Raw genomic sequence first — 15,207 nt, 5'->3', positions numbered from 1 at the left:
CGCTGCGCATCCAGGCTGCTCAAACGTTGTCGAAAGTTTGGCAGCACATACGTGTGTGAACAACTATTTTCTTTGATGAAGCTGAACAAAACATCACACAGAAGTCGATTTACTGCTGAACACCCTCACTCAATTTTGAGGATTTGCTCAGCTCAGAGCCTGACCCCAAATATTGATGAACTTGTAGAAAAGTTAAGACACCACCGAGTATCAGCCTCAGCCTCAAAGAAGTGAATATTACTTATAATATACTGTGCAATCACATATTAAGCGTTTTTACTCAGTTCAAGTTTAAAAATTAAAGTACAATATTTGCTTTCGCTGCTTGTTACTTCTTGAAGAAAGTGTTGTTTTTGGTTTATACATTTTTGCACTTTATTTTATTGTATTTCAATCCTATTATGTTTTGAAAATATTTTATTCGAGTAAATGATCGAAAATTACTGCACTATTATTTGTTTTTCTTTTAAGTAAATTTAGCCTACTTTTGCTAAAAGAGAAAATATGGACTAGTGATAGTGCCTTGAATAATATCGGCTTCTTTCATTCATGTTATGGGTATTTTTATACAAAGGAAATTTTTTGTGCCTGTTGAAAATTAAAGTTTACTGACATAGCCATAAAAAAATGTTGCTTTATTTATCTGACCGTATTGGAATGTATTTGTTAGGTTTTCAGTCAATTAAATTTGGTTCAATAAACAATATGTGGTTATTTTTAAAATTTTCAATGAACATTCGATCAGTCCGGCCCTCGGCTTGCAGCAAAAATTTTTATCTGGCCCTCCGTCCATTTGACTTTGACACCCCTGGTCTACAGTATGTCACTCTTGACGCAGGTCAAGGTGCACTTCTCGGTCAGGTGATAGGTTACCGCTAAAATGAAGCCCGGGAGCTAGCAAAACGAGTAAAAAAACAAACCTCTTTGGAAAGTTTCTTTGGGAGGGGAAAAATCCTCAGCCAGAAGACTTTCAAGCAAAAGTAGGCTCCATTTAATAGACAGTATCAGGAGTTCTTAAAATACAGATTTATCTCAACGGGAGATTGCCACCCACCAAGCCCACTCTGCATGATATGCGGCGATGGTGAGTCATATTTTTCATGCACTTTGTATTTGTGCTGTATCTTATTTTGAAGGCACGTTTAAATGTTCCCATAGCAACCAGAGAGTTTTGCGGCCAGATAGGACGTTCCTCGTGTCATGGTTCGTCTTTCTTATGTTTCGAAAATACCACAGTTTTCATGCAGGTTTCAAAGGCCGGTCCCAGAAAATATTATCTGACATGAAACCGGTCGGTGGGGCAAAAAAGGTTGGGGCCCGCTGGACTAATTGACCTCAGTCTGCTGATTTCAGAACCCGACTGGGTCCATTAACATTTCTTGAATTCGTGTATTCAGGACCAAAGCCATGCCGTGATTTTGAGACCAGGATATATATATATATTTTTTTTTTTTTTAAATCGAGTCAACAGCTGACTGGGAGCACGTGTAAAGTATTTAGACATGGACTAAGAAAGGGTTAGATATGATTTTCCCATCATGTGCTATCGATACCATTAAGCTAGCAGCTTGTTTTCAATACAAATTGTGGAAATCTCCAACTACTGCGGTATTGTATTGTATATAGAGGATTTGGGACATAAATATTTGCGCTGCGCAACAGCTACCCAGCAACAAGTACCCGTAAATATGTCCTGTCCGAAAAGGATCGATTCTGTTGATCCACATTGCCGCGTTTGTGCTGCTTCCAACGTTGGTTTTGGAAGAAAAATGTGAGCGAAGGAGGACAGACGGGTAAGCAAGAGCACCGCAGTTTTGTGATTGGTGCTCCATTTTTCACCATCGAAAGGCACCACTGCCTGTTTGATAGTCTTATCGCTCACCTAGGCCCAGTGGAAGCCCCGGGGAGCATTCTGCTCTGACGCCGGGAAGAGTCATATTTAACTTGTTCTCAGCGCTGGGCCCGCAAATCCGCATCTGTCGTGACTGACCTTGAATTAAGGCTTTGACGTGACCAAATGTAACAGCGTCACAACTGTTGCCCAGGCAAGACTCCGGGGGGGAACGGAGGCACTTGGCAGAGCCGATTATTCCCAAAAACATATTTACCCTCATGCCGCAGTGACAAGCGACAGCGAAAAGCACCCGAGGCTAGTAAACCTGCGTGCGCATGACAGGTCGAGCAGCAGCAGCCGGGAGAGCCACTTAGGCGACTTAATGTGGCCAGACGACAAAGAAGACCACTCTTCACCACCCCCAAGAACATTTCCGCTATCATCCACACAACAGCAGCGGGTGACACAAAATGCTCATGGTACCAGGAAACACACGTACTTTAATTTTTTTTTATTCTCAATGTTGAACACTTTAAAACGCGTTTCCCGGGAGCCATAGCAACAGCGATACAATGCGTGAGCAAGAAGCATTGCATCCAGCACCTCCTGGGCATGCTCTGCTTTCCTTCGCCCTGCAGGCATTGCGTATCTGAGAATCTTCACTCCTTTTTATAGTGGGGACCGCATGGGATGCATGTGGCTTTGTGTGTGCTTTCATGCTATCAGGAAGAATTGCGCTGAGTCGAGAAAGACCCAAGGAATCCACAGGACGGGTTGAATGATCAACCGAGTAGGTGTACAAATGGACGGCGGGCTCCGAGAAAGGAAGCTCATCCGTGGTATCCACGGTAACCCCCGAATCAGCCACGTCAGTAAGGTCGCCAGCCGTCCCCGTAAAATACGGAATCGTCCTTTGATTGGGAATTAAATGTTGCGCCCTGTATTTGCGTAATCGTCCCATGCCTCTGTCACACACAAACATGAAGACTGAATTTCACAATAATAAACAAAATAAAAGGTGGGAAATATTCAAGACAACCACGTATCCTCCGCCTGATGTCTTCTCCTCTCTTCTGTGCCAAATCCTCTGTCTGTCTGCCTGCACGCACACACCCCAGCCTGCGTAACGCGCTCACTGCACACTAAATATCAGGCTGCGTGGCGTGTTTTAAAAATGTCAACTGCAGTAGTTTCATTTTTTTTTTCTTCCTCCTAAAGTAAAGGTGTCCCCAGTTGTTTACATTGACAGCACTTTATAGGCTATTTGCTTTAAGTATTGTCCTTTTTCAGTCAAAATGTCCCCAGATAGGCTTTGCTTAATTAACACCACTTTATACGGATACAATACGATACTCAAGTTCAGGCTATTAAGGGTTTCATCATTGTTAAAAGTGTTCAAGTATACATCTTTGTTTAATTGACAGCACTTTTTAATAGCCTGTAGGCTATGCTAAGGTTCAGGCTACTTCAGTCCATTAAAAAAAAAACAAACAAACAATGTTCATTGCTCATAAAGCACTTTCAACTTTAAGTACGTCTCAATGCTGTCTTGACTTTTACTTCCTTACTGACCGATAAGTGACCCCCGGGGCCCAGAGGCTAATATGACATGTTAAATATTGTCAATTAAATCAAAGCATTTTGGTTTTTTTCATGAAAAAAACGTGATTTGATACATTTAAGGAGGGCAAGGGGTAGTTCATCATGCGACACACTGAGCAAGAAGAGAAAAAAAGGAGAAAATTAAGAAGCCACGCGAACTGCTAGTTCAAGTGAAACGCGGAGAGAAATCAACTCTGAAAAAAAAGAAGACTGTAAATGAAACCAAAGCTCCATTGTCTGGGTTGTGGAAGATATGTTCTCACAGGTATGTACAAAATATTTGGTTGTGATTTCATTGCGTAGTTGAGCAAAACATATCGGCTAATCTGCTAGCTAACGTCGGCTCCAATTCCCCGTCAAAACAGCACATCTTTGCCAGGCATAACAAATTTCTGAATTTGTTATGTCTTCATAATACCTACTCCAGCAGTTCTTGAAGTCAAATCCAATTCCGTGCCTGGGGATTTGGATGTAAACAGAAAAAAAAAGAGAAAAGAGGCAGGATGGAACAAGAATATAAAGGCAGGTCCTTGACAACAATGACCTCTGAGATCCTTCTAATTGAGCAAATCTCCGAGCAGAGACACGGCGTCCCACTCGAGTCAGGCGCAGGCCAAATGAAAAGATGGAGAGGAAGGAAGAGAACGGGGTGAAGCTTTTGAGCCACAAGAGGACCGCCATGAAAAGGTTGCGCTATGCGAGCTGAATGAATCGAGGGGATTGTACAAGAGCGGCATTGACCTCCACCCAACTTCCTCGCTGCTTCAAATCCCATGTCCACCATCTTCAATCTTTCGACAGTGATTTGGGGAGGAAAGAGAGAGAAAAAAAAAAAAAACGGAAACATTTGAAATATCTTCTTGCCGCAAATCACGAGACAACTGAGGCCCAGTTTGGCCGAGGGACCTCGCTGGCTAGACGGCAGCAAATTGCGAGAATAGTGAGAGGCGTGAAGGAAGCGGCAGAGTCGTCTCTAAAGGCCTTTCTGGAAGGGTAATTTATGTGCGCCCTGATCAATGGGTTAATTAAATGGAGAGCGGGAGAAACGGGGAGGGTCATTGGCACAGAGGGACGGGCGAGGGCTAAGTGGGACAACCGTTTACATCTGGAGCATATCGAGCCCACCGCGAACGCTTCAAACCGTAATGAAATGGACGAGCGCCACCCAATTCTTCTCCCCGGGGGGAAATTGTTCATGTTAGTGATGATGTCAGCCGGAGGATCAATACAGCGTTGCCTCCTTTGGATTTGTCTCTTTGGATTTGTCAAAGTTTTGTAAAAAAAAAAAAAAAAAAAAAAAAGCTGTCAAGGAGGCAATCCATGGGGCGGTCTTGGAGAGACCTTTGGGGAAAAAAAAAATCTATTCTGATATTCAGTCGTCAATAAAATTCGCAATGGGAAGGAAGAGGAAGCGTCAGGCAGACCAAAAATATGCATTGGTCATCCAGGATGTTCGGTGTGATCCCCGGTCCGAGTGTTCAACCCAAACGAAAGGCCTGGGAGGTGGAAACCAGGCGCAAAAAAATAAAAATAAATAATAATAATAATAATAATAATCCTGTTGACTTGCAGGCTTTGAAATGGCCTCTTCCGTTCCGTGCCTCCAAGTCCCTGGAGTGGGAGCCCAAATGGAACTCGAAGGTTTTATGCGGGCGCCAGGGGAGCTCCGCTTTGCTTTCTTCCCGTGTCCTGGGGGGCCAGTAGCAAACCCTCCACCCCACCAGCCCCAGCGTCCCCCATCCAATCCCGGCAGCTGTTTCCGAGTGATACGCACTAACAGACATCCCAGCGAGGCAATCTGCTTTGCCACTAGCGTGTGATCAAGGTTACACTCCCTTAGCAGGGCTAATTAGGCTGACAACACCACCCACATCTTTCTTCCTCTAATGCCGAACTCTGTGTCTATACATTCATGCATCTTTAATTTCCCCGCATTTTTTTTTTTTTTTTTGTGCTCCACCTCAGGTAGTTTAAAGATTGTGCGAACGTGACTCATGAAGGGCACGGCAGGGGCTTCATTTTTCCCACCAGGATGATAAAGCTGCGGGCCAAGTAGATAGGAGCGTGCAGTAAAGTTCAGTGCCGGCCACTGACATTTACGTGCCGACCGCTACCTGTGCAAAACAGATTGGGGCTGAAGAGGGGTCTTTGCATTGGGTAACATTTGTCACCAAAAGGACACGCTGTGGCCTTGGAGCGCCGTGGATGAACGGTCGGAGCAACACGAACTGTTTTCTCTCAGGCATGGAGGACACGCATGCGGCAAATATCAAGGCCAGAACAACAACAACAACGGCAACAACAAAAAGTGCATTTCCTGAGAGTGAACCCGAGAGAGAAGCAGACAAAAGTTCTGTAGCGGCGTCTCTTGTGCGTTTGTGTATTCTCACACGCGCGCGTCGCCGTTCATCCCCCCCTCCCGCCCCCGCATCGGTTGTGACAGTGACAACAACCATCATGGGCTGCTTGGCATCAGCTGAGCGTGAAAGTCCAATGCTGACACAGAGGCGCTCATTCGTCACTGTCAGCCGCCGTCTCGCCCCGGCCAAAGCGTCAGCGCAGCCACACAAATTGCCAACCCGAAAAGAGCAGAGCTAATTCTCCAACGTGAGAACCGGCGTCTTGGTTTCATTATTGTATGACATGCTGACAGTTGAAAGCCCGGCAGCCCTACAAAGCATCAGCGGGGGCTTGAAATGATGTAATTGCTCAATGGGACGTCTGAATGTTTTTCAAGGTGCGTTTAAGGAGGTCGCGCCGCCGACGGCAAGCGTAAAAATATTTTTTAAAAAGGAGGTATATGGTTGCCGTTGAAAAAAACACGGCGGGAGTCCAAAACCCGTGGCTACGGAGCCGCACGCGGTTCTGTCAGCCTTCCGTCGTGGGCTCTCGCTTTGGAAAATAAATGCCGAGCTTTTCATTTCAATTGACCTTATATTGCAACGTTTTGGAATTAGAGCGCCGACTGGCACCCAAAATCAAAGAACCCCCGAAATCGTTTTGACTTTCTTTTGGCGTGTGGTAAATACGTTTGGTGCACTACCACCAGTGGTAATCCACCAAAAGTATTTGTCAACCCCCCGGCACACCACCGCAGCCTCCGAAATAAAAAAATGTATAAATCAAGCACAAAATCAAATTGGAGTCGCATTCTTGGCAACTAATATGTGACATATCGCAAGTTCAGCATGCAGCTTCCTTACGCCACAACAATGATTTCCAGCACCAAAACGCGCAGTAGTTGACTGCGATTCTATCTTGGGCCACCATTCGACGCAGGAATTCGAGTTAAGGTAAGCCATTTTGAACTAAAAAGAAAAATACAGCATATGTTGTCAACCAATCAGCATCTCGTGCCTGGACTGTTTCCATCTGGAGTGCCTGACAAACTTGGCTCCAACACTCCTTTTTGGGGCACTCTGAAGAACTGAACGGCACATTTGAACAAAGTTCTGAGTTTTCGAACAGTGGGAGTTAAGCACTGCACACTTGGAGCACACAGCCACTATTCGGGAGACGGGCATTTCGGGTGCGAGTCCGAGCTGCTCTTGGTCTCCGTTTTCCCCAAATAATGCAAATTATACTCCAGAGCAACTTATTATGTATTTTTTTTTCTTCTCCGCGACTCATATTTTGACTGTTGCGACTTATATGCCGGAGCAACTTACAGTCCCAAAAATACAGTCGAAATGAGTTCTTCCATTTTTCAGTGATGGCTCGCACTCCGGATCCCCTTTGTGAGTCGGTCCAGGTTTGTGCATGCAATCCAAACGACCGTGCGCGATTCCGACGCATGTAGCAGAACAACAGTGGGGAAGTGTGCCACAGAAGAGGGAGGTGGGAGGGGGGCGGGGGGTGTGCTACTGTCAGTCATTCTCAGTGGCCGGCTGAACAGCTGCTTCCCACCCCCGCTGTCTGTGTCACGCTTTCTAGTCAAGATGCATGAAACGCTTCTTTTAATCTTCGCAGGATTGTGGGAGGTACGTGGCGGTGGCTGGCGGGCCCTGCGGGCAGTTGTGCTTTCTTTTACCTTTTATCTATTCGAGAAGAAGACCAACAAATGTCCATTGATCCCGGCCGGTGTCACCCGCTCTGAGCCAGGGTGGTGAGCCGGGGGAGAGGAGAGCGGAGAGAGTTCAGCCCATCTCCAACCTCCTTAATGAACCCATCGCTAATAGGCTGAGTGAGGTCTGAAGACACGGATAAGATGCGGACAATAGCAATTGAAGCAGATGTTTCATTCACATGGAGAGCTTCCTGGAAACGCTCACTTCATTGTTCTCGTAGGAAACGCATGGCTCTTTCTCTTTTGCAAGGAACGCAGACGCAGATATTTGAGCACGGTGGCGATCCAATTTGTATCTACCTCGTATGTGTACTCCAGCAAAAAACAAAAAAGCACCAGCCAAAACTTAAGTCTGTCCCACATTTGGCTTTGCGAAATGTCGCTGCAGTGCAACAAGACACACTGTGGAGCGAGCCAGGGCTCAGTTGGGAAGCAAATTGAACGCGACGTACAAATACACGGTAAGCACATCAAGCACTAAACGCATACAGAAATGATGACCGAAGGCAATAAACAGAGAGGCCCCTGCTGGCTGCACACTTAAGTCTCACAAGTCCATTTCGTCGTGACGGGTGAAGAAGCGCGGCGCTTCCATCTCACGGGTTTTACATGTTAGTGTTTGCGTCAATTGTTTACATGGCAGGGCGGACTGCCCTTGCCTTTGCAGAGCAATAATGTAAACATTTATCGGTGGGAGAATGCAAAGCAAAATATGATCAACAGTCTTGAGATGCATGTTTGCACAAATCGCACCCCTTACGTGGCTTCGGAGGACAACCAACAGCTTCTGGTGCCTTGAGATGCCATTAATTCTTTCCAGCCTTTGACTCAAAATAACAAAATTGTGTTGAGGATAAAGAACATATGCCTGTCTTGGGGTCACTAACCGTTTTGAAAATGAGAGCAAATTTGGGGGAACTGATTTCATGCAAAGGGTAAACCAGTTTGATACACCCTGCACAAGGACTAGTAAATCACAATGTCCAATCCCTGGTGAGTTATTTTTAGAGAATGTCCTTGTTGGAGACACTTGGACCAAACATGTCAAACGGGGCTGAACCATTTTGAAAAATAAGCCTCATTACAATTTTTTTCCCCGCCCTCGACATTCCGTTTGCAATTTAACACACGATTACTTTTTCAATGCTTTTCATTACCATGCGTTTTTGTCCTCACATCCTCAGCGACCATATAGGGCAGGTGAACTGCATGAAAGGCAAAAAAAAAAAAAACCCAAAAAGAGTGCTAATTAAGCCGAGCCAGGCTGCGGCTGAGCACAGAGGTCTTCCTTGTCCCCGCTGAATCCTGTCATCTAGCATGCCCCGTTGATCCGAGCGGGCCACAACAGACAGCAGCCTGCGTGGCATATCAATGCGGCCCATTCTTTGTGTGCCGCTTGCATTTCGGGGACCATGCCCTCACAGCTATGGTGTTTCCTGTTTTGCGCTTTCTCGGTCGAGGAAAGAAAGGAGGCCCGCGTGGACGTGAAAGACGAGCACCGTGCCACACGCGTGACGCCGCAGTGTGCACCTTGATGAACATGGGACGAGGACTGAGAGCAATTTGCATTCAAGTGAATGAACAGAAGCCCGTGGAAGCCGCATTTCACTACGAGGTGTCCGTTAACGGAGCAGAGGGAAATGTCAATATGTCCCAAAATATGATTTAAGAAACACTGCACACATTATTTGGACAAGTGAGTGTGCATTTCTTCGGCGTTTAACAGTATGAGCAGCAAAGAGAACACAAAGTGTAGATGAAGATGTGTGAAGCACTCGGTCTGACCTGTTAATTTGGGGTCCCCAGGTGCTGGTGGAGAGCCAGGTTCCCACTGATGTCCTTTCTTATCTCCTCGGATTGTGTCCTTCGCTTGCCAAAAAGCCCATTCAAGCAACAGAGTCTATAAAGATGATTCCAAAAAAAAAATCGAAATTAAAAAAATAAAATAAAAACTAACTGACAACAGCAGTCCCTCCCTTCGAGAGTCAAAGTGGGCTAATGGCAACGGAGACTGAACCCACATGCAAACATTAAAATGCGTCTTTAAAAAAAAAAAAAAAAAACGGCGGCGTGGCGGAGGGATAATCAGCAGGAGGCTCTACAGCAGCTCAAACCGCATCCGTGCGCGCTCGGCCGCCGTCGTCTCCAGCAAGACGGCAGCACATTCGCTCATGGTTTCACCGCCTAGCAGCTGGGTCCACATCGAGTGCGATTCGAGGCCCGGCCGAGCAACACCAGAACCTCCGAGCGGCGTGGACGAGTCTGCGGATACCACATCGCCGAGCAGTCACCTGTGATTGCAACTCGGCTTCGCTCGTCCTCCGCGTCGTTGTCGCGGCGAATTCCTCAAACCAAACGCCAAAAGGCTCCCAAAAAAAAAAAAGAATCCGGTGCAGTTTCCGTGGGCAACTCGCGGTCTCTGCTCGTCTGCCGCTGAGGTGAGCCGCCTCGGCGCGCGCCCCCGTGACGTGCGCGTCTTCGCCGGCACGCCCCCGCGGCGCGGGGCACGCGCCGCAGTGTCCTCCTCCAGAGCGAGAGCGGGTCGCCATGGCAACGCTTGCCTATGACCTCAATACGACGGCGCGTGATGCAGCCTCGGCATCCTTTGGACGGATAGAAAGCATTGGCGCTGAAGGGGACTAGCTTTATTTTATTTGGATTTTTTTTTCCTTCTTTCGAGCGCCATCAGCGGGTCGAATTTGCAGATGAGTGATGTCAGAGGACGTTGTTGGAGCAGATGTCCATTTTGTTTCGTCACAGCCACCAAATCCGGGTTTTTTTAAACTTTTTACACCAAGTACGCCCAAAAAGAAATACTCTCCAATGTGCTCATTTTGAACATTAACACCAAGTGTAAATGTAGGGCTTGTGACAAGGTCAATGGTCGGTGGGTTTGAGCAGCCAAATCTCCTCATCTTTATGCTACCTTTCCTTCACCTCTTTTGGATGCTGTCATCAAGCCAAGGGGAGATGTAAACGTGCTTCCTTTAAGGTTTTCGTATTCAGGTTTCTGTCAGTCGATAGTTTGTAATTTTCAATGTGAAATGAAGTGTGACGTCATAAGACAGCACCTCCTGAGAGCCGCCAAGGAAAATTGTTGAACAAAGACAAAAGAAGGCGCTTAGCGATCAAGAATCCATATGGGCGGAGTCTAATGTTAAGGTCGAGCCCATATTGAGCCACACCTTGAAATGCGTTCTGCAGCCAGGGCTTATTTGGGTGGGTTGCATTAATCGGCAGCACCCCCCCCCAGCACTCCCCCCCCCCACACCCTCTTCGACCTCGTCCCCTTCAAGGGCTGATAATCAGATCGCTTTCAGTGTGTTTCAGTCCCTGAACTCATCGCTGCAGATGGTGGAAGCTGTGTGTTGGCAGCACCTGCGCCTCTGGATGCAACACGACCACATGTGTGATTACACCGGCGGCAGTGCAGCCAAGCATCAACCCCCCCCACTACCCCTCCGCCACCAGTCGATGCCTTTCCAGCCTGACACGGACTTCCCTGATCATCAGATTACACTTCGGGCCCAAGCTACCAAAAACACGCGCAATTCAGCACCCGCGACTAAGGTTCTTGGTAAAATCAGACCAAGAGGAAGATGCCACCAGAGCATGTGAGCAGGCCCCATATGTGGTCATGTCCTTCCGGGCGATATAAGTGGGCCCAACGTCACAATCTTTTCGGTTCGCTTGGGAGACAGCGGAATCCAAGAGAGACATTTTTCCAAGGACCATATTCCATATTCCACATGCCAATGGAACATAAACTGTGTGTGTGTGTGTGTGTGTGTGTGTGTGTGTGTGTGTGTGTGTGTGTGTGTGTGTGTGTGTGTGTGTGTGTGTGTGTGTGTGTGTGCGTGCGTGCATATATACGTATGGGGTTTGCATGTTCTCACCGTGCCTACGTGGATTTTCTCCGGGTACTCCGGTTTCCCAAAACATTTATGGGAGGTTAATGGAAGACTCCAAATTGTCCGTAAGTGTGATTGTGAGTGTGAACGGTTGTTTGTTTGTCTATGTGTGCCCCTTGATGGGCTGCCAACTGGTTCACGGTGTACCATACTGCCCCGGAGTCACCTGGAATAGCCTCCAGAATGCCCACAACCCTCATGAGGTAAGAAGACTTTTTTTTAAGACAACTTTATTCATGCAGGGATGTCAGATTTACTTGCTGATACTTTGCAATCATATCAGAGCTTTTAACTGACCAAAAGTCAAGACAGGGAGTAGTGATTAGTGGAATGTATTTGTTTCCTTTGTGCACCAGTTGGCCTGCATGTAGGAAAGCCATTTAATTGTGAATTCATTTGGGGACCACCAAGCCTTGGCTTGGAGGTCCTCAGGGGTCTCCAGACCCTAGTTTGAGACACCCTGTGTTTCAAAGTCTATTTAGCACCGCTCCACTCACGCAGCTCCACCGAGAATAGACCCTGACAGGTCGATTTGGAGCCTCCATCGGGTAATTTGTGTTTGCAAATGCTCGTCACCGCAATCTTCTAAAACCATTAACCTTTCAGTCGGAGGGACCCCGAGTAGACAATAAAGCTCGTTTTCTCTCGGCCTAATTTACCTTTCCCCGAGCTGAATGACTGACGCAAATGCCCCCACCGCCATCTTTACGTGTTGTCAAAATGCAAGAGGCCGGCCTGTTTTAAGATGTTGATTAAGGCAGTTAGACAGCACGCTGGACTGCTTGCATAATGTCCCCCTACCAACCGCCACCCCCCTCGCATCTCTAACATTTCACTGAACCTCCACTCCCAAACTTGTGAACAAATCATTCCAGTTCAACAGGCAGGCTTAGCCAAGTTGACGAATGACGTTTAATGTATTAAATTGGCTGGACGCTTTCATTTCCTTTGTTTTTATCGCCGCCATGGAGAAGTGCAGCCAAGACAAATCGGAGGGTGCACTGGTGCACTAATTTCAAGACGGAAATAAAGGGGAAAATAAAAATAATCAGCCCGAGTGCACAGTTAATTGAACCGCTTTGGATGTATAGAAGCTCGCGGCGAGGAATGTAAAACTTGCCCTCATTTTCGCCTCCATTACACCATCTGAGCGGCGCCGCGTTAAATGAGGGAGCTGTGCTGGTCAAGACACGCCTCATCAATATCTCGGCTCATTTGTGAACTTAGGAACCGTCAAACGTTATTTTGGGTTCAGGCTTCGCGCGAGCTACGTCAGGACGAATGAGCTATTGTTTGTTCATCCTTTAAAAAAAAAAAAAAAAAAAGTGAAATGCTACCTATCATATAGGCCTCCACTGCAACCGAGTATCCGCTCTGTGATGGGAGTTGAAATAAAAAAAATGGAACTGGCTTCTGCAGAAAATACATCTCTTCCCCCTGTGATAAAACCCCTCACTGCAAGCAAGTTTCCAAAGCTAGAAGATCGACATTTTGGGCCTAATTGGTGCCAGTGGCTAAATCGCATCTATTTGCATTGATCTCCTTTGAAGAGCCATGCAGATGAGCTTAAGCAGGCTACTAATTATGCTTGCACGACGACGTGGGGAGCCTGCTGGAACTGCAACTCTGTGTGTGTTGTGTGTGTGTGTGTGTGTGTGTGTGTGTGTGTGTGTGTGTGTGTGTGTGTGTGAGGGAGGGATCTTTGCGGGTGCACAGCAGTCGTTTGAAGTGGAAGGAATGAAAGTTGAGCGTGTGCAGATGCAAACAACCTGACTATGAAGAGTACGACCAGCGTTTAAGGTGCAACAACTGATATCCGTGTTTGGTAGTCAACAACAGTGATGCCGGGCACGCATGAGAAAGTCACACGCAACCCGAATGAACACATGTATGTGAAACTAAGTGAATAATTAACAAATAAAATACAGGAAGAGAGCCCATTTCTAGATAGAGACACAGCATACAACTGTGCATTAAGAAGGATTTCGAAAGGTGGACTCGAGTATTTACAGTTTGAAGTGAAGCATTCTGCGACTTCACAATTTGTATTCCCATCTGGGGGGAGTGATGTCACGTAATTGTCGTGTCACATCTCGATCACTTTTTCAAACTGGAAATCCAGTCGCTGTTTTGAGTTTGTGTCAGCTGAAGAAAATATGATGGTACGACGCCTACTTGTGCTGTTAGCAAAGTGTTATCTAGCTTCGAAAACACCGCCAGTGTGTCAAATTAAAAAGCATAAAACATGTGGATCGTAGCGCATTCCACCTTAAAGAGAAAGACCCCACAGGCCGGTGTGACTCTATGAGGTCAATGTACATTATAAATAGTTGCCAATATGTACAGTTAAATTTGTTTATGTGAAGTGAAATCCAGAAAGAACCCCCCCCCAAAAAAAAGAAAATAATGACTTATGTTCAGTAAAAACAAGGTTGCCTTAATTTTATGCGCAATTAAAAATTAAAGGGTATTCTTAAACATCACTGTTAAAAATATATTTCCAATTAAGCATGGGCAAAACTGGCTGTGAATTTTATGTAAAGCGGGGTTGTGGGCATCTGGTGACTCGAAGAAATCAAGTAACTTGTAATCTAACTGTTACTTTTAAAATAAAATAATTAGTAACTTAACCGTGTCACTTACATAGATAGGTAATCAGTAAAGTAACTAAGAGGCGTGTTTCAAGGTAACTGTAGCAGCACTGGTCACCGCACAAAAGGGCTATTTCGCAGCCAAAAGAATATCGTTTTGTTGACATGACTGTTTGCATACCTGAGGCTGTTTTGGTCCGCCGCGCGCGTGCGCGTGTTCCGATGCCAATGACTGGTGTCGCCTCCCTTTGCACACAACAGCCTGCGTAGCGAGACAAAATGTCAGTGGACAGCACCCTCCATCCCCGCTGTTTCTCGCAGCATCCTCTCCGAATTCCTTCTTGGCTGAGAGCGATGGAACGACACAAGTCGTTGATGTGAAAAGCTGTGACACGCGGGCGCGCAGTGCCTCCGTTTTGTCGGGTTAAACGTCTCCAAGTCGCCATCATGCACAATCAGATAATTGGCTACTCGAAGTGAGTCAAAACACACAAAGAATGTTCTTATTAGTGCTCACGCGCGCGTATTTTTAGTCTTAACTTTGCAACACATGATAGGAGCAAAAAAAAAAAAAAACAACAACAACAAAACAAAACAGGGCCAAGGCTTTGATTAGATTTTTTTTCACCTTTGAGGGCTAGGGCTGTTTTTTTTTTTTGCAAGTTTCAGAATCACCGGTGACGCCTGTGACTCATACCAGGCTTGATTGTAACCCTGCACTCATTAAATGTGTGAAGTAAATAGCTTTGTCTCAATGCTGTTTCAAAGTCACCTGAGGACAAGGCTTGCTTGGTGGGAAATAGTCGATGATTCTCCATCCTGACACACCTAAGCACAACAGCGCCCCCCTCTGGCAAGCTCTCTGTATGAATAGGTGCCTCATTAAAGGGGTTCCAAACAACAAAAAAATTAAAGCATACATCCCCTGCAACAAACATCACTTCACCCTTTCACTATTTCCCCCAATTTGCAACTAGCAATGCATAGTGTTAACCCCTCTGCACGGCTCCTTTGGTGCTGTGTCAGTTTGGCGAGATTAATTATTCATACAGAGGAAAGTGCGGTCCTATAATGCAGCCATTCTATGAATAATACATTTTGAATATGAGTTCTGAAACAAAGCACTGACTGTGATTAATGTGATGATTTCTCACACACACACACACACACACACACACACACACACACACACGCAAACACACA

The 15,207-nt window shown here is 46.2% G+C and overlaps 1 protein-coding gene and 1 long non-coding RNA gene across 6 annotated transcripts in view; one reads left to right on the top strand and one right to left on the bottom strand.

The window, feature by feature from the left end:
• Positions 1–15,207, bottom strand: part of nlgn2a (neuroligin 2a) — a 79,114-nt gene that overhangs the window by 63,419 nt on the left and 488 nt on the right. The window contains exons 2-3 of one of the 4 annotated variants that reach the window (XM_019868658.1): positions 14,186–14,266; positions 9,288–9,402 (exon numbers count right to left, since the gene is read on the bottom strand). The gene's annotated coding sequence lies outside the window, so the exon portion shown is untranslated. Of the gene's footprint in view, positions 1–9,287; positions 10,272–14,185; positions 14,267–15,207 lie in introns of those variants that run through there. The other 3 variants (XM_019868659.1, XM_019868661.1, XM_019868660.1) reach the window with 3 other exon arrangements.
• Positions 11,271–15,207, top strand: part of LOC109515087 (uncharacterized) — an 11,739-nt gene continuing 7,802 nt past the window's right edge. The window contains exon 1 of one of the 2 annotated variants that reach the window (XR_002168105.1): positions 11,271–11,327. This is a non-coding gene — a long non-coding RNA (uncharacterized LOC109515087). Of the gene's footprint in view, positions 11,336–15,207 lie in introns of both variants that reach the window. The other variant, XR_002168106.1, reaches the window with a different exon arrangement.

The sequence above is a fragment of the Hippocampus comes genome, unplaced genomic scaffold (assembly GCF_001891065.2).
Source record: "Hippocampus comes isolate QL1 unplaced genomic scaffold, H_comes_QL1_v1.1 scaffold382, whole genome shotgun sequence".
NCBI classification, from domain to species: domain Eukaryota; kingdom Metazoa; phylum Chordata; class Actinopteri; order Syngnathiformes; family Syngnathidae; genus Hippocampus; species Hippocampus comes.
The sequence above is the reverse complement of the archived record's forward strand: the minus strand, read 5'-3'. Positions and strand labels throughout refer to the sequence as shown.